The sequence below is a fragment of the Macaca thibetana genome, chromosome 11, assembly GCF_024542745.1.
Source record: "Macaca thibetana thibetana isolate TM-01 chromosome 11, ASM2454274v1, whole genome shotgun sequence".
NCBI classification, from domain to species: domain Eukaryota; kingdom Metazoa; phylum Chordata; class Mammalia; order Primates; family Cercopithecidae; genus Macaca; species Macaca thibetana.
This window is the reverse complement of record NC_065588.1, coordinates 113,647,005-113,672,748: the sequence shown is the minus strand read 5'-3', so window position 1 is coordinate 113,672,748 and position 25,744 is coordinate 113,647,005. Positions and strand designations below refer to the sequence as shown.

The window sequence follows — 25,744 nt, the reverse complement described above, 5'->3', positions numbered from 1 at the left end:
AGGAGGAGGTGGCTGCCTGCTCATGGGACAGACGTGGGTGGGGGGACACAGACAGGGAAAGCTCGCCAGTGCCTCCAGGAAGTGGGGGGACACATGACTCGCCCTTGAGCCTGCACTGGCTGTAAACGCTGAGCCTCAGCTCCTGGCTGGGAGAGGTTCCGTTATCCATGAGAGGGTCCCCTGTGGTGACAGGCAGTGTTATCACTTGGTGGTACCACCTGGTGGTCTGTGGCCACTGCCTGCTTGGGGTGGAGGCAAAGTGTGTTTGAGATAGGATGGCAGGGCCTGGCCTGGGGAGATGGAACATTGCTGAGTGTCCATCCACATGCACATGCTGTCTGGGGTGCATTTGCCCATGCATATCCCTGTAGCCCATTCTGTCCAGCAGGGCATAGTGCCTGCTCTGTGTGTGTGTGTGTGTGTGTGTGTGTGGTATGTGTGTGTGGTTGCATTCAATGCCAAAGCCATGCAGAGGAGGGCTCCTTGACAGTGTCACAGAATCACTGTAGATGGCTCTTGCCAGCTCAGTCTATCTCGGGGGTGAGTGTTTCCCGAGGGCAGCACCCCCAGAGCTTCCTGGAGAGCTGGCTAGAGACTCTCCCAATTGTGCATCTTGGGGAGCTTCACTTGCTTTGTCTCCCAGATTCCTTTCCCAGCTGGCTAACGCCAAGCCAGGCTGGCAGCTGGACCCGAGGACTGTGAGTATGAGACAAGAGGAAAGGGATGGGGGCAGCTACAAGGTAAGCTCAGCTGCTTTCTGGGAAATAGTGGATCTAGTTCATTTCTGCTATAAATATTCATCAGAGGCCTCTGTGCTAGGACCTAGGCCCAACGCTGAGGATATGATAGCAAACCTAGAATGCATTCATTCATTCCAAAAATGCTTATCAAGAAACATCTATTGCTAGATGCTGAAATTACATGGGAGATCTCAAATTCCTGTATTCCTTTGCTCACTGCACGGCATTTATTGAGGATCCACTATGAGTGAGCCCTGTACTAGCTGCAGCAGATACACGGGCAGATCTGGGATATGAGAAACCACGGCCTCTTCCAATTTTCTCAGCTGTCTTTGCATGCTATGCCTGGATCTAGTGGAAATCTAGATGCCTAAGAAACAGTAGGACATGGGATTCTTTTTGTGGCAAAGGATGAGGCCCCACTTGGCAAAACCATGCAGAATGTCTCCAATGTCCACCCAATTAGTGGCTTTAGCCAGAGGCCGGGGATTATGACCATCACATACCCCCTTAGGCCTCTGGGAAGTAACCACACCAGAGCAAAATGAGCTTCACATACATTCATGGTTTAACTTCCTTTGCCAAAGGAAAGTATGATAATTTTGATAATTAATTGCTAGGCATGCCCAAGGCACTTGCTTGCATAATTTAACAAATACTAGAAGGTACCATTTGTTATTTGCCATGAGCCAGGCGCTGTGTTTAGCACATGAGATGATTCATTATTTTTGTTTTGTGTTTCATCTTCTGTTTTCTGTTTGGTTTTGTTTTGTTGTTTTTTTGAGACAGGTTCTTGTGCTGTTGCCCAGGCTGGCGTGCAGTGGTGCGATCACAGCTCACTGTAGCCTCAATATGACAGCCTCAAGTGATCCTCCCACCTCAGCCTCCTGAGTAGTTGGGATTACAGGTGCACACCACAATGCCCAGCTAATTTTTGTATTTTTTGTAGAGGTGGGGTTTCGCTATGTTGCCCAGGCTGGTCTCTAACTCCTAGGCTCAAGTGATTGTCCCGTCTTGGCCTCCCAAAGTGCTGAGATTACAGGCGTGAGCTACCGAACCTGGCCTGAGATAATTAACTTTGTTGAACTCTTGCCCAGTGCTCATTTACTAGTTCTATTACTTTCCCATTTTACTGCTACAGAAACGGAGGCTAGGAGGGGTGAAATAACTTCCCCAAGGTCTTTGTGACTCCAGAGTGCACACTTTCACCCTCTAGGCTGCAGCCCTCCTTGGGCAGTTCCAGTCTAGATGAGACAGAAGCAATTTTCTACAAAATCTGGATGAGGCAGCATGAGGGAGGGTGTGCTTCCCATCAAGGGAGTGGGTGGGACAGAAGGAAAACACAACATGTCAAAGGGCTTCTCAGCCTTTGCAGGTGGAGAGCATTTTTGTCTAAACAAAATCTTGTGGAAACTGATCAAAGCAGGGTGTTCCAGGTTGAGCTAGGGTGGGAGTCTCACCACCTCCCTCAGCTTGGACTCCCTCTCACCCCCTATATGCAGCTGAATTCCTGAGGTGTACAGACAGCTGACAAAGCACTTTGCTATGGAGTCAAGGCCCGCCGGGGTGAACCTGGCAGGTGAGGATACCTGGCAGGTCAGGAGAGGATGCCCTTGAAGATTTAGAGAAGACCTGGATAGGAATTGAGAAATGCAGATGTCTAGGTGAGGGGAAGAAGAGACATTCATTTATTCATTCAGCAAACATTCACTATGCTCCTGCTATGTGCCAGGCATTGGTCTAGGCCCTCATGATGAAGTGGTAGACACAGAAAACAAAAGGGGGCCAGTTTTTTGTATGCCTGTGTCAATCAGTCATTGACTTAGGCTGTCCTCAGTTGGGGAGGTGGGGGAGGTGTCATCATCTCCCAAGCAAGCCAGCTTCCCTACCTAAGGCAATACCCAGCTGGGGCATTGCCCTAGCCTAGCAAAGACACAACTGTTGTCCACACCACTGCCCCTGAGTAGTTTCTGGATCAGTGGGGGAGACAGGTGAGGGGACAGATGAGGATAGCAAGGAAGGAACATTGCTTGGATGGGGAAGCCCAGAAGGGGGTGCCAGACCCAGTGTGGGAAGTCGAGGAAACTTGGCCAGGAAGAGTTGGGGGCCTGAGTTCAAATCCCAGAATCACCACTTGCCCGTTGTTGACCTTGAGCCAAAGACTTGCTCTTAGAGCCTCTGTTCCCCTAACTCTAGGATGTGGCTGCCACCAGGGCCTTCCTTCTAGATGGTTGGGAGGATAGCCCAGTTCCTGCAAGTAGTAACTACTGGGGCAATGAAGATGGTGGTGTGGGTGTATTGAGGCTGGGTTGGATCACAGAAGGCCTGGGTTCCCAGTGAAGCTAGGTCCCTTCCCACCGAACTCCAGAGGGACCTGAGAAGCCCTGAGAGGTGAGTCAGAAATGGCTGCTGGAGGCAGGTTCCAAATAGTACCAGAACTTTGGGTCATTCAGGAGGAGGCAAGGATGGGATGTATGTGGGGAGGAGGATCTGGTTCAGGAGGGGCCTAGGGTTTAGCCAAGAGCTGGGCAGAGAGGGAAGCCTTGAAATTGGCTGTGAAGGGTACCCTTACATCCTCTCCCTGCACCTCACTCCCAGAGCCCCGAGCCCTGGCCTAGGCAAATCATCTCTTTCTCCATGCCTCACACCCTCATTCCGTCTCATTCAGCAAATATTTCTTGATTGTCGGGCTCTGAGGATACACATGTGAATAAGGCAGAAAAGGCCCCTTTGCTTGGGGAGCTCAAAGTTCATGATTGGGGTCATCAGATACCAAGGATAGGGAAGAAAGGGAGACATCACCCAGGGGTCAGGAGAGTGAGCGCATGTGGGTGTCCATTGAAATTTGGTTTCATGCGGTCATTGGAAGCCCAGAAGGAGCAGTTTCTGGGCGTCCATGGGTCAGAAGCCTGGTAGCAGAGTGAGCAGACACTCCGATCTCCACCATAGCTTGGTTGAACCCCTCAAAATAGCTCATTTGAAGGACATGGTATGTGTGAGGCTGTGTGGGGGGTGATTGTGTGGCTGTGAGGAGTATGAGTGTGTGTGCATATGTGTGAGAGGTGTGTGTGTGTGAGGTTGTGTGCATATGTGTGAGAGGTGTGTGTGTGAGGTTGTGTGCATATGTGTGAGAGGTGTGTGTGTGTGAGGTTGTGTGCATATGTGTGAGAGGTGTGTGTGTGAGGTTGTGTGCATATGTGTGAGAGCTGTGTGTGTGTGAGGTTGTGTGCATATGTGTGAGAGGTGTGTGTGTGAGGTTGTGTGTATATGTGTGAGAGCTGTGTGTATGAGGTTGTGTGTATATGAGAGGTGTGTGTGTGAGGTTGTGTGCATATGTGTGAGAGGTGTGTGTGTGAGAGCTGTGTGTGTGAGGTTGTGTGTATATGAGAGGTGTGTGTGTGAGGTTGTGTGCATATGTGTGAGAGGTGTGTGTGTGTGAGGTTGTGTGCATATGTGTGAGAGGTGTGTGTGTGTGAGGTTGTGTGTATATGAGAGGTGTGTGTGTGAGGTTGTGTGCATATGTGTGAGAGCTGTGTGTGTGTGAGGTTGTGTGCATATGTGTGAGAGGTGTGTGTGTGAGGTTGTGTGCATATGTGTGAGAGCTGTGTGTGTGTGAGGTTGTGTGCATATGTGTGAGAGGTGTGTGTGTGTGAGGTTGTGTGCATATGTGTGAGAGGTGTGTGTGTGAGGTTGTGTGCATATGTGTGAGAGCTGTGTGTGTGTGAGGTTGTGTGCATATGTGTGAGAGGTGTGTGTGTGAGGTTGTGTGCATATGTGTGAGAGGTGTGTGTGTGTGAGGTTGTGTGCATATGTGTGAGAGCTGTGTATGTGAGGTTGTGTGTATATGAGAGGTGTGTGTGTGAGGTTGTGTGTATATGAGAGGTGTGTGTGTGAGGTTGTGTGCATATGTGTGAGAGGTGTGTGTGTGTGAGGTTGTGTGCATATGTGTGAGAGCTGTGTGTGTGAGGTTGTGTGTATATGAGAGGTGTGTGTGCGAGGTTGTGTGCATATGTGTGAGAGGTGTGTGTGTGTGAGGTTGTGTGCATATGTGTGAGAGGTGTGTGTGTGAGGTTGTGTGTATATGAGAGGTGTGTGTGTGAGGTTGTGTGCATATGTGTGAGAGGTGTGTGTGTGAGGTGTGTATATGTGTGAGAGGCGTGAGTGTGAGGTTGTGTGCATGTGTGAGAGGTGTGTGTGTGAGGTTGTGTGTATATGTGTGAGAGGCGTGTGTGTGTGAGGTTGTGTGCATATGTGTGAGGGTATGTGTGAGAGTGAACACATGCGAGGATTGTGGGTCGTCTATGTATGAGAGTTTGTGTGCATGTGACGGATTGTTGGGGAACGTGTATGAGGTTGTGTGTGAAGGTGTGTGTGTGAGGGCTGTGTGCATGCAAAGATGTGTTTAAGGGTGTGTGTGAGAGGCTATGTTGAGCATTTTACGTATGAGGATGTGTGTGTATATAGTGTGTGAGGGTGTGTGCGTGTGTGAAGGTGTGTGTGTGGGGGTTGTGTATGTGCAAACATGTGTTTAAGGATGTGTGAGCGCTATGTTGAGAGTGCATGTGAGGGATGTATGTATATGGGGTATATGTATGAGGGTATGCGTGTGTGTGAGGGTTATGTGCATGCAAAGATGTGTGTAAGGGTGTGTGTGAGAATGTGCACATGAGGGGGTGTGTGTATGGAGCGTGTGTGAAGGTGTTTGTGTGAGAAGTTGGGGGTGTCTGCATGAGGGTGTATTTAATGGTGTCTATGGGTATGGGGTATGGAAGGGTGTGTATAATGCCTGCATGTGTGTGAGAGGGTGTGGCTGTGTGTGAGATGTGTGAGAATGCGTGTGAGAGTTGTGTGCACGTGTAACTGTGTGTGAGAGTGTAAATCTGTGAGTGCGATACACATCTATGTATTTTCATCACTTAGGATTCTTAGACTGACCTAGGAGAGTCTAGAAGCTCACCCCCACCGCCCACCCTACATGTAGCACCCTACGTGTGTATATGTAGAGTGTGTGTGTGCGTGTGTGTGTGAGGGTTCTGTGCATGCAAAGATGTGTTTAAGAGTGTATGTGAGAAGCTATGTTGAGAGTGTGCATGTGAGGGTGTGTGTGTATATGGAGTGGGTGAGAGGATGTGTGTGCGTGTGAGGGTTCTGTGCAAGCAAAGATGTGTTTAAGGGTGTATGTGAGAAGCTATGTTGAGAGTGTGCATGTGAGGGTGTGTGTATGGAGTGTGTCGGTGTGTGTGTGAGTGTGTGTATGGAGTGTGTTGGTGTGTGTAAGGGTGTGTGTGTATGGAGTGTGTCTGTGAGGGTGTGTGTGTGAGGGTGTGTGTGTGTGAGGGTTCTGTGCATACAAAGATGTGTTTAAGGGTGTGTGTAAGAAGCTATCTTGAGAGTGTGCAGGTAAGGGTGTGTGTGTATGGAGTGTGTCTGAGGGTGTGTGTGAGAAGATATGTTGAGTGTGCATGTGAGGGAGTGTGAGTGTTATGTGCGTGCAAACGTGTTTAAGGGTGTGTGTGAGAAGTTATATTGGGATTGTGATATGAAGGTGTGTATGGAGTGTGTGTGAGGATGTGTGTGTATATAAAGTGTCTGTGAGGGGATGTGTGTGTGTGTGAGTGAGAAGTTATATTGGGATTGTGATATGAAGGTGTGTATGGAGTGTGTGTGAGGATGTGTGTGTATATAAAGTGTCTGTGAGGGGATGTGTGTGTGTGTGAAGGTGTGTGTGTGAGGGCTGTGTGCATGCAAAGATGTGTTTAAAGGTATGTGTGAGAGGCTATATTGAGAGTGTGCCTGTGAGCTGTGTGTGGATGGAATGTGTGTAAGGGTGTGTGTGTAAAGGTGTGTGTGTAAAGTGTGTGTGTGAGGATGTGTGTGCATGTGAGGGTTCTGTGCATGCAAAGATGTGATTAAGGGTGTGTGTGAGAAGCTATGTTGAGAGTGTGCATGTGAAGGAGTGTGTGTATGGAGTGTGTGTAAGGGGATGTGAAGTGTGTGTGTGAGGGTGTGTGTGTGAGGGTTCTCATGCAAAGATGTGTTTAACGGTGTGTGTGAGAAGCGATGTTGAGAGTGTGCATGTGAGGGGGTGTGTATGTGTGAAGCATGTGTGAAAGTGTGTGTGTGTGAGGAGTTGATATCTGTGTGAGGGTGTATTTAATGGTGTGTCTATGCGTGTGGAAGGGTGTGTATAATGAGTCTGCATGTGTGTGTGAGAGGGTGTGGCTGTGTGAGATGTGTGAGAATCCATGTGAGAGGTGGGTGCATGTGTAACTGTGTGTGAGAGAGTATAAATCTGTGAGTGTGATACACATCCATGTATTTTCATTACTTACGGACTCTTAGAGCTAGGAGAGTCTGGAAGCTCACTCTACTTTCTTCACCCCACTCACGCCACCCACCCACCCCACATGTAGCACCATACAGCTTGCATTTTCCCATTCATTATTTCCTGAGACCCTCAGCAGCCCTATGAAGATGGCTTCATCCCATTGACAGATGTAGAAACTGAGGCCCATGGGCTCAGAGGGAGATGGTGGCAGTGCCTCTGAGTCACAGAGAATTGGTCTTTGGCCAGGTAGCAGCTCCGACTTTTCGTTTCTCTATTTCTTCTAACTCGAGTGCTTAGGTACAAAACAAGATGCCTATTCAAAGCCCACTCACATTCATTGTATTCTTTCTTTCCTCCTTTGGTTCTATTAGTTTCCAGTATTCTTTTTTTTATCCTGTTCCTCCCCTGGGTTCCATTTCCCTTCCACTTCACTAGGAATAAATGAGACTGTAACTTTTACACATCCCCTGTCCCCCTCTGCCAAATGCATTTTAAAAATCACTTTTCAATTAAAAGAAAAATTATTATAAAAATATTTAAATCAAAGTAGAGTTCATCATTCAAGAAAAAAAAAAAAAAAAACAGGAAAAAATGGGTTTGCAATGCTAACCATGACTCCTCCAGAACAATGAATCATAAAGAGACATTTAATTTGCAAGGGAAAACAAAAGATCTCAAATAAAGACCAAATATTTTTACAGAGTCAAACCCCAAACTAGAGAAAACAAATTCAGTCTTCGGGAAGCTAGTAGTGCTGTTGGCCAGTAATACCCACAGATTTGGGAAACCAGATGCATTCTTCTACGCTCTTTGCTCCTGCATTCTGAGCTTATGCCCCATACCAACCTTCCTATTCATCATGGGCACTACTATACATATAGTTAGTCCTCCAGGTACCCATATGCGTATATAAGCAGTGACCATATTAAATTCTGATCCCGCCAAGCAAAAATCCCCCAGGCGCTGACTCATTCCTGACAAAGAAGTTAGGTATGAATAGTCTTGAGCCTTTGAGGAACTCTTGTGGCCATTAAAATCTGTGGCCTTTAGAGCATCTGAAAGATTTAGGTCACTCATTCTAACCCTTCACACACACACACATACACACACACACACAGAGACATCATCCAAACACCCATGCGTCTATTCATGCATCCATCCATCCACTCATGCATCCATTCTTGCACACATACCAACCATCCACCCACTCATGCATCCACCCATCCATCTATCCATTTATGTATGAAACCATCCATCTATCTATGTATCTATCGATCCATCCAACCAATCATCCATCTATGCATCCATCCATCCATCCATCCATCCATCCATCCATCCATGCCAACCATCCATCCATGCATGCATCCATCCATCCATCCATCCATCCATCCATCCATGCATCCAGGAATTTGTCCATGCATCCATCCATCCACCCATGCATGCATGCCAACCATCCATCCATTCATGCATTCATCTATCCATCCATCCAACCATCTATCCATCCAGCCAACCCTCCATCCATACATACATACATACATCTACCCATCCCATTAGTCATTTGTCTGTCCATCCATCCACCTAGTCATTCATCTGTCTATCCATCCACCTGTTCATCTACTCATCCATACATTTACCAATAGCTTATCAGACATCACTCATCTATCTACCTTTAATTTATCCATTTATTAGTTTATCTGTCCATCCATCCATCCATCTGTCTGTAATTGGGGTCCCCAAGAGCACTCCCAGGTTTGATGATTCTCTCAGAGGACTGAGGACTCAGTATACAGTTGTACTTGTGAATTTATTCCAGTGCAAGATACAAAGTAAAATCTGCAAAGGGAAAAGATGCATGGGGTAAAGCCCAGAGAAACCAAGAGCAAGCTTCCAACAATCCTCTTCAAGTGGAGCCACAGAGGACACACTTAATTCCTGGAGCAACAAGTTGTGACAAGACGTGTGAAATGTTTTCTGCCACGGAAGCTCATTAGAGACTCTGTGCCTAAGATTTTTGTGGGGGTGGGCCATGTAGGCACACTCTGCCTAAAATATACCAAAATTCCAGACTCTCAGAAGAAAAATGAATGTTTAACATAAACCATAGTGAGCTACTCTTATCAATTCTAGGATCTTTGGAAACCCTCCCAAAATCCGACTTCCCAGTTGTGAGCCAAGGGTCAGTCTTGCAAGGAGGGCTCTCAGGGGAGTTGTCTCAGAGCTACTGTATTAAAGCTTTCCTTCACTCCATCCATCTCTCTGTCCTTTTATCTATCTGTCCACCCTCTCATGCATTTATCCATCACCCATTCATGCACCCATCCATCTGTTGTTCTGTCCATCCATCTATCCACCTATCCATCTTTCCATCTACTCATTTATTTCACCCAACATGCATTGAACATTTACTCTCATCCTGCCTTGAACATTTACTCTCATCCTGCCTTGAACATTTACTCTCATCCTGCCTTGAACATTTACTCTCATCCTGCCTTACTGGGCTCTGAGACTGCAGAAATGGATGAGACATTCCCCACCCACTCCCATCAAGTTGCTCACATTCTGAGTGCCTTTAAAAAGAGCATCTCATTCCATCTCCTCCTCCATAGACGAACTGGGACATGAGAGAAGGGCCCTCCTGGGGCACATGTCTCTGGGATGAACCAAGGGTCAATGCTGAGCTGCAGGCCCTCAGTGAGCCCAGTGTGGTCTGAGCTGAGCACAACTCAGCCATGGGCACTCTTCGCCCTGAGCAGCCATGCCCCGAGCAGCCATGCCCCTGGCCTGTGTCATCCCTCTTTTTCCTATGGGGCTCCAAGATAACTATTCCAGCTTCTCTACTGGGACCTCAGCTGCCACCAAGGCAGCCTAAGACTCCCTAAGAGTCTGTGTAAGCTGAACCCAGTTGAGAGAAGAAGCTGGGAGGAAAATTTATAGAAACTGTGTGTGCCTAAGTTAGCTCCGGAGAAAGGACAGACAGTAAAGGCAATAGAGTTACTCTTCTCTCTCTCTCTGCCTTTCCCTCCTTTGCCAGCTCTCTGAGCATCTCTCCAACTCTGCCTCATCACTGTCACTCTAGCAATAATAATGGCAGCCCCTCAGGTCACTGTCACTTCCACCTTCCACATTCCTGACCTAATTGATCCTGCCGCCTGCCCCATGAAGTGAGCAGGGCTACAATGATCCTTTGTCCTATTCAACATAGCAGAGCTCAAGGCTCAGAGAGGCTAGGTGTCTTGTCCAAGGGCACACAGAGTGGGCCCTACCCTTAAGTCTTTGTATTCCCTAATCCAGAATATTCTTTCTCACAACATGATGGAGCCACCCAAAACTCATTCCCAGGTATTTCTCTACTTAGGATAACACATTTACCTTAATTTTCTTCTGTTCTCATGATCAGGCTGTAAGATGCAGAGACAGGAACATCGGGAGAGGGGGGTTTATGCCAGCAGATGTGACATCTCTTTCCACAGTCTCTTGAAGAGGCAACTGTGCTCATATTAATAGTGGTTATCATTTAGCAGGCACTGATCAATGCTGTAGGTGCTAGTTTGAGCGCTCGGCACACCCCATCCTTAACTGTAGGTGAAAGTACTGCACAGATGACTCGAAGGATGTTTTATCTACCCATTTGACTGAAGCAGAGGATCTGTCCACCAACCTGGCAGGCTACAGAGGCCACAGGTGAAGCACGTGAAGCATTAACTCCAAATGGGCAATAATTTGAACAGTAAATGTAATCTGCAAAGTGGCAAGCGGGTCAGCATCTTTCAAACATGGGATGCTTTTAAAAAATTCTTTTAAAACTAAAAACTTTTTTTTGAGACAGAGTCTTTCTCTGTCACCCAGGCTGGAGTGAGTGCAATGGCATGATCATGGCTCACTGCAGCCTCAATCTCCCTGGGCTCAGGCGATCCTCCCACCTCAGCCTCCCCAGTGGCTGAGACTATAGGCATGCTCCACCATGCCTGGCAAATGTTTTAATTTTTTGTACAGACAGAGATTCCCCATGTTGCCCAGGCTGGTCTTAAACTGCTGGGCTCAGTCTACCTACCTCAGCTTCCCAAAGGGCTGAGATTACAGGCATGAGCTACCATGTGGCCTCTGGCCGTTTTGTTTTGTTTTGTTTGTTTTTTAATTGAGACGGGGTCTTGCTCGGTTACCGAGGCTGGAGTGCAGTGGCATGATCACAGCTCACTGCAACCTCAACTTCCTGGCCTCAAGCCATCCTCCTGCCTCAGCCTCCCAAGTAGCTGGGACTACAGGCGCGCATCACCATGCCCCGCTAACATGGGATGCCTTCAGCAGGTACCTATTCTCACAGACACCTCCCCTTTGCCAATGTCGCCATAAAATCTTTCTATTATGAGGTTTTTTTAAATGTACATTGGCATAAAAGTAGATATAAGTTCTTCACTTATATCTCATCTACTGCTATAAAACCAAAACAAATCTGCAAATTAAATATGATCACAATTACAAAACCAATAAAATTCAAATTCAAAATATGTCTGCGGTACACACTGTGATGTTTTGCTGACACAAAACTGCCACTCACAATCTAAATGGTGGACACACACCCCAGACGGTTCTTTTTTCAAGAGCTTGATCAGCACATGTCATTTTTAAAATGTATTTATTCCAGAGAGTTCTTTTGATTTTCCTCTGCCTCTGTGAGGACCTGATTTTCCACTTTCCCCTTCTCAGACTTCTGTGAACCTTCTGTTCCTACAGCGTGGCTTTCCATTCTTGAGCCTTTACCAGGCACGAAGAAGATCATTTTTGTATCATGCCCATGGTATTTTCTTGTCATTGTGCAGTAATTAAAGTGAGACAGTTCAGCACAGTTGTCATCACTAACACAAATGCAGAACAGACACCAGCATCATGTGGCAATGCACGATGATAAGATAGTGATCAGTTAATTCAGAAAAGGATGATGGTAATATCCTACAACTTAAAGCAATTACAACATGATCATAGTGTATTGTGAAGCTCCAGGGGACCCCAATTTGAGAAACTCATGTTCAGACACATCTCGCATTCATGGGGAGCATGGATTAGAATTGGGGAGCTGAATTAAGAGGTTATGATGTTATTTAGTCCTGATAGCAGGAGGGCTTCAATGGCTAAAACGGGAAGGAAGGGCCAGGTGTGGTGGCTTATGCCTATAATCCCAGCACTTTGGGAGGCTGAGGCAGGAGGATCACTTGAATGCAGGAGTTAGAGACCAGGCTGGGCAACATGGCGAAACCCTGGCTTTACAAAAAATAAAAATTAGCCTGGTGTTGTGGCATGCTCCTGTAGTCCCAGCTATTCAGGAGGCTGAGGTGGGAGGATTGCTTGAGCCCCAGGAGGTCAAGGCTGCAGTGAGCCGTGATCATGCCACTGCACTCCAGCCTGGGTGACAGAACGAGAACCCATATTAAAAAAAAAAAAAAAAAAATGGAAGGAAGAATCTGAGCCATGTGTTGTGTTAAAGGAAGACTAGGCAGGATTTGAGCTTTGATGGTGATGCCCAGAGAACTGGCACAAGGTTCCTTGAGCCTCCCAGGCCCTGGAGGTGCCATCAGAGATGAGGAAGGAAATCAGCAGCAGCTGAGCAAGGGAGAAACCTCAGCTGCTTTTCCTAAGCATATTGAACTCCTGGGCTTGGCTTCACCTTACTTGTTCTGAGCCTTGGTTCTTTCATTGGCTAAATGAGAATAACACCTTCCCTGCGCTTGGCAGAATGGATGAGTGAGTAAGGGCACAAGCTGGGGAATCAGGCAGCCCATGGCTTGAATTCTAGCTCTACGACTTGCTAGCTAGGAGACCCGAGAGTAGACCCTGGACATATCCGGGGCTGTGTTTCCTAGGCTGTAAAAGAGAAATCGCATTCACACCTTTGTACAGTAATTGTCAAAAGTGAACGTGATCATGTTTGCAAGGGGCTTAGTCAGTGTCTGAAACGTTGTGAGCACTCAGTAAATAATAACTGCCGTGTTACTGTTACCATCAACCTCATTCATATTATCAATGATGATGTGTCACGATCACCATCATTCGCTCATCAGCTTTCTCTGTCTCTCCATCGTTCTGGGTCCCAGCTTCCCTCAACATGTGAATCCTGCTTCTCTGCCTATGAAGACTTTGTCCAGTGCCTTAACCTCACAGCTAGTCTCCTTTTTCTAATGCAGGTTCTCAACCTGTTTTATTCCATAGGCTCCTTGGTAGTCTGGTGAAACCTACAGACTCTTTCTCAGAATAATGTTTTTCTTTCTTTCTTTTTTTCTTCCAACTTCTGTTTTAGGTTCAGGGGGTACATGTGCAAGTTTGTTACACAGGAAAATTGTGTGTCACTGGGATTCGGTGTACACATGACTTTGTCACCAAGTAGTGAACATAAGTACTCAATAGGTAGTTTTCTGAACCTCACCCTCCTCCCACCCTTCACCCTCAAGTAAGTCTTGGTGTCTATTGTTCCCCTCTTTGTGTCCATGTGTACTCAATATTTAGCACCCACTTATAAGTGAGAACATGTGGTATTTGGTTTTCTGTTTCTGCATTAATTCACTTACGATAATGGCCTCCAGCTGCATCCATGTTGCTGCAAAAAAAAGGTGATTTCATTCTTTTCTATGCCTGTGTAATATTCCATGATTTATATGTACCACATTTTTTCTTTTCTTTTCTTTTGTTTTTTGTGTTTTTTTTGTTTGTTTGTTTGTTTGTTTGTTTGTGGAGACAAGGTCTCATTCTGTTGTCCAGGTTGGAGTACAATGGAGCCATCTCAGCTCACTGCAACCTCTGCCTCCTGGGCTCAAGTAATCCTCCTGCTTCAGTATCCTGAGTAGCTGGGACTACAGGTCCTTGAGCCACCATGCCCAGCTAATTTCTGTGTTTTTTGGAGAGATGGGGTTTCACCATGTTGTCCAGTCTGGTCTCGAACTGAGCTCAAGCGATCCTCCTGCCTTGGCCTCCCAAAGTGCTGGGATTACAGGCATGAGCCACTGCTCCTGGCCCAAACCATATTTTCTTTATCCAGCCCATTGCTGGGCATCTAGGTTGATTCCATGTCTTTGCTATTTTGAAAACAAATAATGTTTTTAAATGCATAAAACATAACACATAGGATTGCAAAGGAAGTAATTATACTGAAATATAGTTACCAAGTATTTCTTTTAAAGAAACCAATGTGATATGGTAACATGTGTGGGTGTTTTGTTTTGTTTTGTTTTGTTTTTGTTTTTGTTTTTGTTTTTGAGACGGAGTCTCACTCTATCACCCAGGCTGGAGTGCAGTGGCACGATCCCAGCTCACTGCAAGCTCTACCTCCCGGAGTGATTCTTCTGCCTCAGCCTCCTGAGTAGCTGGGACTACAGGCGCACGCCACCACACCTGGCTAATTTTTGTATTTTTAGTAGAGACAGTGTTTCACCATGTTAACCAAGCTGCTCTTGAACTCCTGACCTCAGATGATCCACCCACCTTGGCTTCCCAAAGTGCTGGGATTACAGGCATGAGCCACCGCGCCCAGCCAACATGTGTGTTTCTTTATTAACACATTAACTAACAAATGAGCTAGCTGTGAGTCTAACAGATTCTATAATTTTGAAGTAGTAATGAACATAAACGTTTCAAGATATTTGTAACAACTGTAAGGTGATATGAAAATACTTATGATTTCTTTTAGTGATAAAGTCACAGGTACTGATAATACTACTGTGGCTATTGGTCTATATTCGTGATGAAAGCAAGTGCTACATTTCAGTTAGAGGTTAATGTAAAATAAAGATGTAATTTTTTTCCCATCTAGGTTCACAGCTTCTCTGAGTTGTGTCCACAGACCCCTTGCTACAAATCAAATGGTGCTGTCTGCCTCATGCTACCAATTCCATTTAGTTAAGACTTATTTCTATTTGAACATTCAAAATTCTTTTTATCTACCAACATGCACATGGTGAAAAAAGAATCAAATGAGAGAGAACCCCATAAAACAGGAAGCAGTTCTCCCCCCACTTCTTCCTACTTTTATTCTGCTTCCCAGAGGCTACCATTCTTAAGTTTTCTAGATGTTTCCTCTGTGGTTTTCTCCAAACCTCTAAGCATCACGCTAAAACATGGTATTTATTGATTTACAGACCTTAGACCTCATCTATTAATATTTCTTGCCCTGTTCTCCCAAAATAGGTTTATCACTATTTTTAGTTCTACCTTGGTTACCTTGGCAACTCTAACAAATGCCTTTATGATTCCATTTCTTCTTACATCCACTACAGGGGTTATATTTTGACTCCACACTATTTCAGATGAGATGTTGGTGCTTCAACTTCCTTTGTTCTTCCCCTTTCTCTGCATTTCAAAATATTGACAACTGACTGGGTACAGTGGCTCACAACTGAAATCCCAGCACTTTGGGAGGCTGAGGCAGGAGGATTGCTTGAGGTCATACATTCGAGACCAGCCTGGGCAACATGGCGAAATCCAATCTCTACAAAAAATGTTTTTTAAAAAATGTTTGCCAGGCATGGTGGCATATGCCTGTAGTCCTAGCTATTCAGGAGGCTGAGATGGGAGGATCACTTGAGCCTAGGAGGTGGAGGTTGCAAGTGAGATGAGATCGTGCTGCTGAACTCCAGCCTGGGCAACAGAACCAGACCCTATCTCAAAAAAAAAAAAAGTTGACAGCTGTCTTTTGATGCATAGATCCTGTACACTTAATATAACTATGAACTCCTGGAAAGCAGACACCTGGTTTGATTTCTCTTATATCTCAAGTGGATCTAATGGCACATACTAGGTGTGCAGTAAATCTGTGTCCCGTGCTCTGCCCCTTGCCTATAGTATGTGCCCCCTAACCTGGCTGCTGATCTGGAAAATAAGCCCCCAGCCACCACTATAGCCAGGGGAAGGACTGGAGCTGATACGATGCATGCAAGCCCATCCCCACTGACTGGCCAAAGCATAGTCATGGGGGCTATTATTGCCCACAGTTACATACTACAGAAATTCGCCTGGCCTTGGGGGTCTGCCTTTCCCATTCGAGCTTCAAGGAGGCTTCTTCAGGGAGAATACTAATAACTGTCTGAATCATTAACTTCCCTCCCACCAGCATCACTAGATTTTCAGCCAGGCATAAAATGGTCCTGGAAAAGGAGACAAGACCGATGTCAGAAGGAAGAAACCTTTTGCTATCATTCCCAAGTTTGATGACTTGTTTCCCGGGTGCTGTTCCTGGTTCATAAAGATAATCTATTTCCTACAAGAGAAATCTCTTGTGTGAGAGATCTTTCTAAAGCCTGCTCTCTTCACTCAAGCCTCTTTGATATCAATCCAAGGTTCCCCAATCCCTTGGGATAAAGTCCAAATTCAAACTCAACCCAAGGCCCTTTGTGACCAGGCCCTAGTCTCTAACCAACCGTATTCCTTCCAGCTTCACCTCCCATAATTCAGCCAAATATAACTACTTGCAATTTCCCCAGATCAGTAGACATCCTCTTGCCCTTGCTGTTCTTCCACATGGAAAGCTCTCCTCCCCAGCAGCATCCCCTACATGTCTTTCCTCCCTGGGCATAGACAGCACCTCTGCCAGTCTTCCTTGAGCCTCCAAGTCCTGTGTCCTCCCACAGCCTCTTGCACTCATCCCTATCATAATCTGCATCATTGAATTGAGATGATCTATTTACTCAATGGTCTCCCCTCTGGAGTATAAATTCCTTGAAGGTGAAATTCATATGACGTTCAGCATTAGGTCACAACAATGCCTAACACAGTGCCTGGAAGCTAGAAAGTGTTCAATAAAGATGTTTGTGATGAGTGTATGAGTGGATCAATGTATGAATAGATGGTGGATGGAGATGGTTGTTTGAATGCATGGATAGATGGATGAGTGGATGAGGGGATGGTTGCATAAGTAACTGGAAGGCTGGAATGGATACACAAATGGGTGAAAAGGTTATTGGTTGGAAAGGTGGAAGGCACATGACCTTTGGTCCCTGATAAACTGGACAAGTGCCATCAAAACACACATCATGGAGTAACAGTTGGCCCTATTGCACGTAGCCCTAAGGTCAAGTTCATGCCCTAATTTTCCCCAGCTCTCCCAGTAACCCACGGAGGATCTTTCACTCAAAAGTGTCTCTGGGCTGGGCACAGTGGCTCACACCTAATCCCAGAATTTTGGGAGACCCAGGAGAGTAGATCACTTGAGCCCAGGAGTTCAAGACCAGCCTGGGCAACATGGTCTCAAAATCTCATCTCTACAAAATATATAAAATTTAGCCAGGTATGGTGGCATGTGCCTATAGTCCCAGCTACTCGGGGCTGAGGCTGGAGGATTGTTTGAGCCAAGAGGTTGAGGTTGAGGTTGTAGTGAGCTATGATGGTGCCACTGCACTCCAGCCTGGGTGACAGAGTAAGACCCTGTCAAAAACAAAACAAAACAAAGCAAAAGTCTGTGAACCTTCCAGGAACTTGTACTTTTATGGAGCAGATTTGGAGCTCTGAATGTTACATGTATATTATCAATTGTGTAAGTGGGAATTTTTTGAATTTCTTATTCAGCAACAAACATTTCCTAAGGACATATTATGCTCCAGCAACTATGGCAGGTGCTAGAGATATGGAAATGAAAAATCACTGCCTTCCGGGAGCTTAGGGTCTGGGGGAAGTGGTGGATGTAAATGTGCAGTCAGCTAATACTAACACAGTGACAATAGCTGAGATCACTGCTGCCATTTATTAAGTTCTAACTAATAGGAGAATAGGACATAGATGGAGAATGAAGAGAGGATGCCCCTGATAGAAGAGAGTACAAGAGAAAAATATCATACCCTATCATGTGAGGTAGGTCCTATTAGCTTCATTTCGTAAGTGTAGAAATTGAGGCTCAGAGGGGTTAAGCGAATAATTCAAGGTCGCATAGCTGATAAGTGGCAGAGCCAGAACTCCACCTGCCTCCAAGACCCAGGTTTTTAACCACTCCGTGGCCTCTGACATAGCACACAGCCAGACCATGAGAGAGGAACCAAGAGGGGTGTAAGCCACGTACCAGAGGAACGTGGAGGAGAGAGAAATGGACTCTTCTCGGAGGAGAGGCGGAGACTCTCCCCAGGAAGGGATATGAGAGTTTGGGTGGAACATTCTGTGTACTTGAGAGTAGTTACTCATAGATTTAGACAGGGATTGTCTCATGGTCTCTGATACTTCAAAGCCTGGTCTCCTGAGGGCTCTGACAGAAGACAGGGCATGCATTTCCCGGCTAGATCACCTCCATTCCCCAGAGGCTGCATGGCACCAAGGACAGGACCCAGCTTGGGATCACATAGACACAAGCTGAAATCCCAGCCCTGTACCAGCTGTAGGGTAAGTGGTAGAGCTCAGTGTCTGTCTCCTAATTTGAGCTCTCCAAGCCTCAGTTTCCTCATCTAGAAAATGGGAATAATGATGCCTACATTGTCTGATTGTTGTTAGTATGAGGATAGTGTATGTCAGCCTGGCACTTAGGAGGGTCAGTAAAGAGTGGGTCCCTTCTCCTGGCTCCTGGACATAAGCAGCCTGCTCAGATCATCCTCACAAGCTGATCCCTTTGTGGACGGAGAATCCCTTTGAGAATCTGGTAACAGTGAAAGCCTCTCTCTGCAGAAAAACACACATGTACCCTGAATTGTTTCTCACATCTTGCAGAGGATGTTTGCAGACCTCTGCAGGCCCAGGGTCAGACCTCCTGGTCTTAGGGCTAAAATTGGAATCATGCAGTTGTTCACGTTAACATTTGAGTGATCTTGGATTTTGGAAACCAAGGGCAACATGGATGCTCTGGTTCGAAAGCCTCTCTATGGAAAAGCAAGAAAATGCTCTAAATTTTCTGTGAATTGATTTTTTAAAAAACCACCACCATTGCGTGGACATTTCCTGTGTTTCTGGTACTATGCTAAGCCGTCTATATATATATTAGCATTTTTTTCAAAAAGTTTATTCTATATATTTGAAATGTACAGCCAGATTCAGTAGCTCAAACCTGTAATCCCAGCACCTTGGGAGGCCGAGGCAAGAGGATTGCTTGAGCCCAAGAGTTCAAGACCAAACTGGGCAACATAGTGAGATCCCATCTCTACAAAAGTAAAAATTTAGCCAGGCATAGTGACGTGCACCTGTATTCCCAGCTACTTGGGAGGCTAAGGTGGGAAGATCTCTTTAGCCCAAGAGATCAAGGCTGCAGTGAGCTGTGATTGCACCATTGCACTCCAACCTAGGCAACAGAGTGAGAACCTGTCTCAATGGTAATAATAATAAAGTGTACAGCATGATGTTTTGATACAGAGAGACTGAAATAGTTATGATAGTCAAGCAGATAAACACATCCATCATCTCACACAGTTACCCTTTTTATTCCTGTGGTAAGAACACCTAAAATTTATTATTTAAGCAAAAATCCCAAATACAATACAGTACAATACAATACTATACACCATAATCAGCATGTTGTTCATTAGATCTCTAGACTTCATCCCACATATCTATCCCTTTGTGTCCTTTGACCGACATCTCCCTACTTCCTACCCATTTCACCCCTGGTAATCACTGTTTTTTGTTTTTTTTTTTTTTCTCTATCGCTGTGTATTCTACTTTCTTTTAGATTCCACATACAAATGAGATCATGGGGTATCTGTCTTTCTGTGCCTGGCTTATTTCACTTACCATAACGTCCTCTAGGTTCAACTGCATTAGTATCTTTGAAGAGATGAGGCAATCCCCCCTATAATTCCCATTTTACAGATGAAGACCCTGAGGCTCAGAGAGGTGAAGTTACTCTCAGGGTCATTCAGTAAGTGGCACAGCCAGGATTTGAACCTGGGTCCATTTAATTCTAGAAGTCACGGTCTTAATGTGAGGAGATTCTACTTAGGGCCAGTTGTCACTCACACCCAGAGATAAACGTAGTAAGATGGCTCATGGGGCTAGATCAGAAGCCATTGGATATGGTAGGACTCCCCAGTGAGATCCTAGAGGTGGCTGTGGTGATGCCGGCTGATGCTCTGTGCTCAGCCTCTGTACACATCATAGGGGTGGCTGCTGAGCTTCACCTCTTTGAAGCCATCACTGTCAAAGTCCTTCAAGGTTTCCAGGGTAGGACACTCCATGTCCGTGATAAGTGTCACACTGCTTTTCTCACAGTGGCAGAAAAAGGTGTGACAAACTCATTAATGACAGCACATGGGCATCCCGTAATTAGATGGCCAGTCTCATTCCTAGAATTCTGAGACTGTCTAATAATAGGAGGAACCAGCGGGCCATAGAATCATTTTGGTAATTGTTGCCCAATGGCTTTGTCTCCTGAAAGCGATGCTTCAGCAGGTTTTCTCCACTGTGACTTTGATGGGCAAAGAAGTACCAGGCTGACAGCCTAATGGAGATGTCCTCCCATGCACAAGACCCCCTGTAGTGGGTGACTGTGGTTCAGGGCCCCTCCTGGGAGCCTGGCTGCCAGCCACAAGGGAGTTCACCTGAACAATTAGCTTATGCCAATTAGAGCCTTTGCTACTGGATGCTTTGTTCCCACTGTTGTCTACACCCATGGGGACATAGGGGATACATCCAAGCAGAAAGGCAGAAAAGAGGCAGCCCCCACCCATTCCAGGCTGTTCCTGCCCAGACATGCTCCAAGCCTAGCCCGTCCTCAAGCCTGGAAGTGCTATGGGACACCAGACATGTGATTGGCATCTCCGGGTGCCCGTGGTCCCACCTCTGAAATGTGTTGGGCAGTCACAATCCACTTTGCAGTTGGGATGTGAGATATTGACTGTCTTAGATAAGAGATGTGTTAATTTCCTAGGGTTCGCCTAACAAACTACCACAAACTAAGTGGCTCCAACAACATAAATTTCTTCTTTCACACTTCTGGAGGCCAGAAGTTCAAATCCAAGGTGTCAGCAGGGCAGATGCCTTCAGAAGGCCATGAGGAAGAATCTTCTCCAAGCCTCCCTCTTTGCCTCTGCAGCCTCAGGTGTTCCCTAATTTGTAGGGTTCCTTCTCGCTGTGTATTCACATCCTCCCCACTCTATGCATGTCTGTCTCTTTACACGGTGTTCTTCTTATAAGGATACTCATCATATGGGATTGGGGTCCACCATACTTTAGTGTGACATCATCTTAACTAATGACATCTGCAGTGACCCTGTTCCCAAACAAGGTCACGGTCTGAGGTACGGAGGTGAGGACTTCAACATACGAATTGGGGGTGAGGGGACAGAATTCAACCCATAGCAAGCGGGGACTTCACAGCAATTCAGGAATGTGTAAGAATGGCCTTAGAATCTGCCATCCCTTCCTTAAGTGGTCAGGAGCTAGATAAGGAGATAAGGAGAAAGGAGGATTGGAGAGGGGAGAGAATGTGATTATAAATGAACGTACAGGCTGGGCATGGTGGCTCACACTTATAATCCCAGCACTTTGGAAAACCAAGGTGTACGAGGCCATTCTCATGCTGCTATAAAGAACTGACAGAGACTGTGTAATTTACAAAGGAAAGAGATTTAATTGACTCACAGTTCTGCATGGCTGGGGAGGCCTCAGGAAACTTACAATAATGGCAGCAGGGCAAGCAAACACGTCCTTCTTTGCAGGGCAGCAGGAAGAAGAAGCTCCAGGCAAAGGGTGAAAAGCCCCTTATAAAACCATCAGACCTCATGAGAACTCACTCACTATCATGAGAACAGCAGCATGGGGATAACCGCCCCCATGATTCAATTTCTTCCCACCTGGTCCCTCCCATGACACGTGGGGATTATGGGAATTACAGTTCAAAATGAGATTTGGGTGGGGACACAGCCAAACCATATCACAAGGCAACTGGATTGCTTAAATTCAGGAGTTCAAGACCAGCCTGGGCAACATGGCAAAACCCTGTCTCTACAAAAAAAATATAAAAATTAGCCAGGCATGGTGACACGTGCTTGCGGTACCAGCTACTCGGGGGGCTGAGGTAGGAGGCTCTCTTGAGCTCAGGAGGTGGAGGTTGCAGTGAGCTGAGGTCATGCCACTGCACTACAGCCTGGGCAACACAGTGAGACCCCGTCTCAAAAAATAAATAAGTAAAAGTTTTAAATTAAAATTAAAAAAACAAGTGAACATACAGAACCTAAGTAAAGGACACAAGGCTTGTCACTAGAACTCTGCTGTGGTTCCTCTACCCCTCCTCCTCCCTTTTCTCTCCTTCCCTCTCTCCCTCCTTTCCCTCCTGCCCTTCCTCCTCCTCCTCTACCTTCCCTCTCTTCAAATAAGTGGAGCATGAAGTACTTGGGCATTTTGAGGCTGATTCCTTTATATGGAAGAGAATATATAATATATATATGATCACTGTCGCTGTCACGGACCAGGGAGTTGAGTAACCAGGGACGGGTGGGCAAAAGGAAGCTGCTGGAAGTTTTGAAAAACAAACAAACAAACAAACAAAAAACGGTGTTCAATTTATGTTACCTTTTTCAATGGGAGAATTTAAAACCTCCTTTTTTTTTGCCTACTGTAGGTTCCCCAGAGCAGTAGCTCTTAAATTTTAGCATGCATCAGATTCACCCAGCGGCCTAGTTTAAAATAAATAAATAAATAAGGAGCTTTCTGATCGCCACTTCCAGAGATTCTAATTAGGACGGGCTACCTAATTTGCAGGGCCCTATGCAAAATGAAAATGTGAGGCTCGTTGTTCAAAAACTAGTAAGAAATTCAGGACAGCAACAGCAGCTGCACACGTCACAGGCTGGTGAGTCTGATTCAGAAGATCTGGGTGGGGCCTTGGAATCTGCATTTCACCAGGTCCTTGGGTGATTGTGGTGCAGGTGGCTGCAGACCATCCTTGGCAGATGATCTGGCACAGGAGGTGAGCTGGGAAGTTTCTGGGTAAGTGGGTTTGGGCTGCAGCTTCCTGACCACTCTCCCTCCCCACAAGTCTCTTAAAAGTAGTTCTGAAAACTTTGGCCAGAAAGATGTAAGAGCTGCTTTCAGAGTTGGGCATGGCCATGCTGTGGAAGAGGGTCCCTTCTTCTTCATGTCCTGGAGGCAGCCGGGGGAAGGATGATACCTGAAACCCAGCCCCTGCCTCTACCAGCTCTGGAGAGGGATATGGCAGAGTCCAAAGGACAAATGTCTGTGCCCTGAACTCTCAGCCCTTCACCAACCACAAGTCCTAAACCAATTTGTGAGTGGATTTGGCCTAGGTCCACCACAGAGGTTTATCAGGAAAGTCAGCTTGACTTTTCTGTATAATTTTCCCATGTGGGAAGATGGACAACAGCTGGTGTCCCCTATGAAATCAAGTCAAGCAGGCATCACAGGTGGCAGGTGGCATTGCAGGCACCATTTTTAGAGAGACCCTGCACCAGGACACTCCAAGGAGGAAACAGTTCCCTGGAATTTCAAGAGGATCCATGCCTAAGATTGGGTCTGAAAATCACCAGTCCTCTTTCTGGAGCCTATGGTTGCCATCGGATCTCTCCCGGTGCCTGGCGCATGGAGGGAGTGGGTAATTAGCACGAAAGAATAAAGCAAAAGGAGGCAGATGGACAAGGGGTGCTTCCTTAGGGTCCTTATCTCCCAGTGCTCGAATTAGCCAGCAGTGGTCCAGCCCAATGCCAGAAAATGAAGAAGGGATTTTCTCAGGTTTGTTATGGGGGGCAGCGGGGGAGGTTGAGCAGTGACCAGTCTCTGCATCCTGACTGCTGATGCTGATGCTGACACTGGAGGTGTGCAAATCTTTGATACCCCCCAGGTAGCAAGGAATGCTGAGTCTCCCAACCACCACCCCAGCCTCAAGCCCTGACTCCAGAACCACCTGCTCAGCATGCAGCTGGACCCTCGGGGGGCAGTCCAGCTCTTCTTGACCTGGTCTTGGACCACAGAGAAGTTCAAAGTTGGAAACCAAGTCTTTCCAAGGTCCCAGCCTCTACTATCCAGGAGTCTGCAGCCCTGTCAGTGATATTTGATTCTGTAGGAAACTGCCAGGAAATGAGATGATGTAATCGGCACTGAGGGGTGGGGAGTAGAGAGGGAAGGCTGGTGTGAGCTGGACCCACTACTGTTGGGGTCTGCTGGTGAAGCTGGGGGTCACCTGAGACCGTCACCAAGTCAGTAGGCTTCAGAATAGAGTTGGAAGTTTTTGTTTTTTGTTTTTGAGACAGCGTTCTGCTCTTGTTGCCCAGGCTGGGGTGCAGTGGCGCGATCTCAGCTCACTGCAACCTCCGCCTCCCGGCTTCAAGCGATTCGCCTGCCTCAGCCTCCAAAGTAGCTGGGATTACAGGCATGCACCACCACGCCCAGCTAATTTTGTATTTTTAGTAGAGATGCGGTTTTTCCGTGTTGGTCAGGCTGGTCTTGAACTCCCGACCTCAGGTGATCCGCTACCCTTGGCCTCCCAAAGTGCTGGGATTATAGGCGTGAGCCACCACACCTGGCTGAGTTGGAAGTTTTTAATTCTATTTCCTAGCCCCAACTCCTGCTGAGAGAGGCTGTAAATGGGTTGAACAGTGTCCTCAAAATAGATGCATCTAATGCCTGGTGCCTGCGAATGTGAGCTTATTTGAAAACAGGGTCTTCGCAGATGTGATTAAGTCAGGGATTTGGCATGAGATTATCTGGACTAAGGGTAGCCCCTAAATCCTATGACTGGTATCCTTATAAGAAAGGAGAAGGAAATGTAGGACACAGAGAAGAACAGAATGTGAAAATGTAATCAGAGATTGAACTGATGCATTCACAAGCGAAGGAACTCCAAGGCTTGCTGGCAACCACCAGAAGCTAGGAAAGGCACGGGATGGATTCTCCCATGAGCCTTTGCAGGGAGCCTGGCCTTGCTAACACCTTGGTTGAGGACTTCTGGCCTCCAAACTCTTAGAGAAATAGTGTCTGTTGTTTTAATCCACAACGTTTGTGGCAATGCATTAGGACAGTCCTGGGAAACTAAGTCAGAGGTCACAGACATGTGCCTGCCTGGCTGGTCTGGGACATAGTAAGTTCTCAATAAATGTGTGTTGATTTTCGGGAGTTACTTTTCATTACACAGACTTTTAAAGAAGATTACCTTCTTCTTTTAAAGAAGGTATCTTTTTTTTTTTTTTTTTTCTAGACAGAGTTTTGCTGTGCTGCCCAGGCTGGAGTGTGGGCTCGCTGCAGCCTACCAGGGATTTTAAATCAGAATAATTGGCATTCCTCAGACACGTAGGGCATGACTGCGTTTGAAAAAGGGGGCTTTGTTGCTACATTTGAAAAGCACTTAGTTCGTGCCTTGCTCCTGAAGCAGGAGCCATGGACTCACAGCGTTGGCATCATCTGGGAATTGGCTAGAAATGCAGAGCTCAGGCCCTGCCCCAGACTCACTGAGTCAGACCCTGCCTGTGAGCAAGACCGCCATGTGGCCGGTGTGTACATCACTGTTGGAGAACACCCCAGTTCCAATCGTGGCCATGGAGGATCCTGCTGTGTGACCTTGGGCAAAACGCTTAAGCTCTCTGAGCCCTGGCTTCCCCATCCGTAATCTAGATCTAGAGCTATCATCTCCCTCAGCAGAGACCAGAGTGATCCCCATGGTGGATAGTCAGGTGATGTTGAACCTCAGATCGAGGTTACACCTTGATAGCAAGAACCAGACCCTCCTTTTGGTGAGAAACCAAGCAGTAGTCAGGGGCAGGGAGAGGCAGTAAAATGCTGG

At 46.5% G+C, this 25,744-nt stretch overlaps 2 protein-coding genes across 2 annotated transcripts in view; one reads left to right on the top strand and one right to left on the bottom strand.

Annotated features, from left to right (window-relative positions):
• Nucleotides 1–25,744, top strand: part of NOS1 (nitric oxide synthase 1) — a 232,423-nt gene that overhangs the window by 768 nt on the left and 205,911 nt on the right. The window lies entirely within an intron of this gene.
• The window catches only part of SUDS3 (SDS3 homolog, SIN3A corepressor complex component), a 1,028,644-nt gene that overhangs the window by 997,283 nt on the left and 5,617 nt on the right, over nt 1–25,744 (bottom strand). The window lies entirely within an intron of this gene.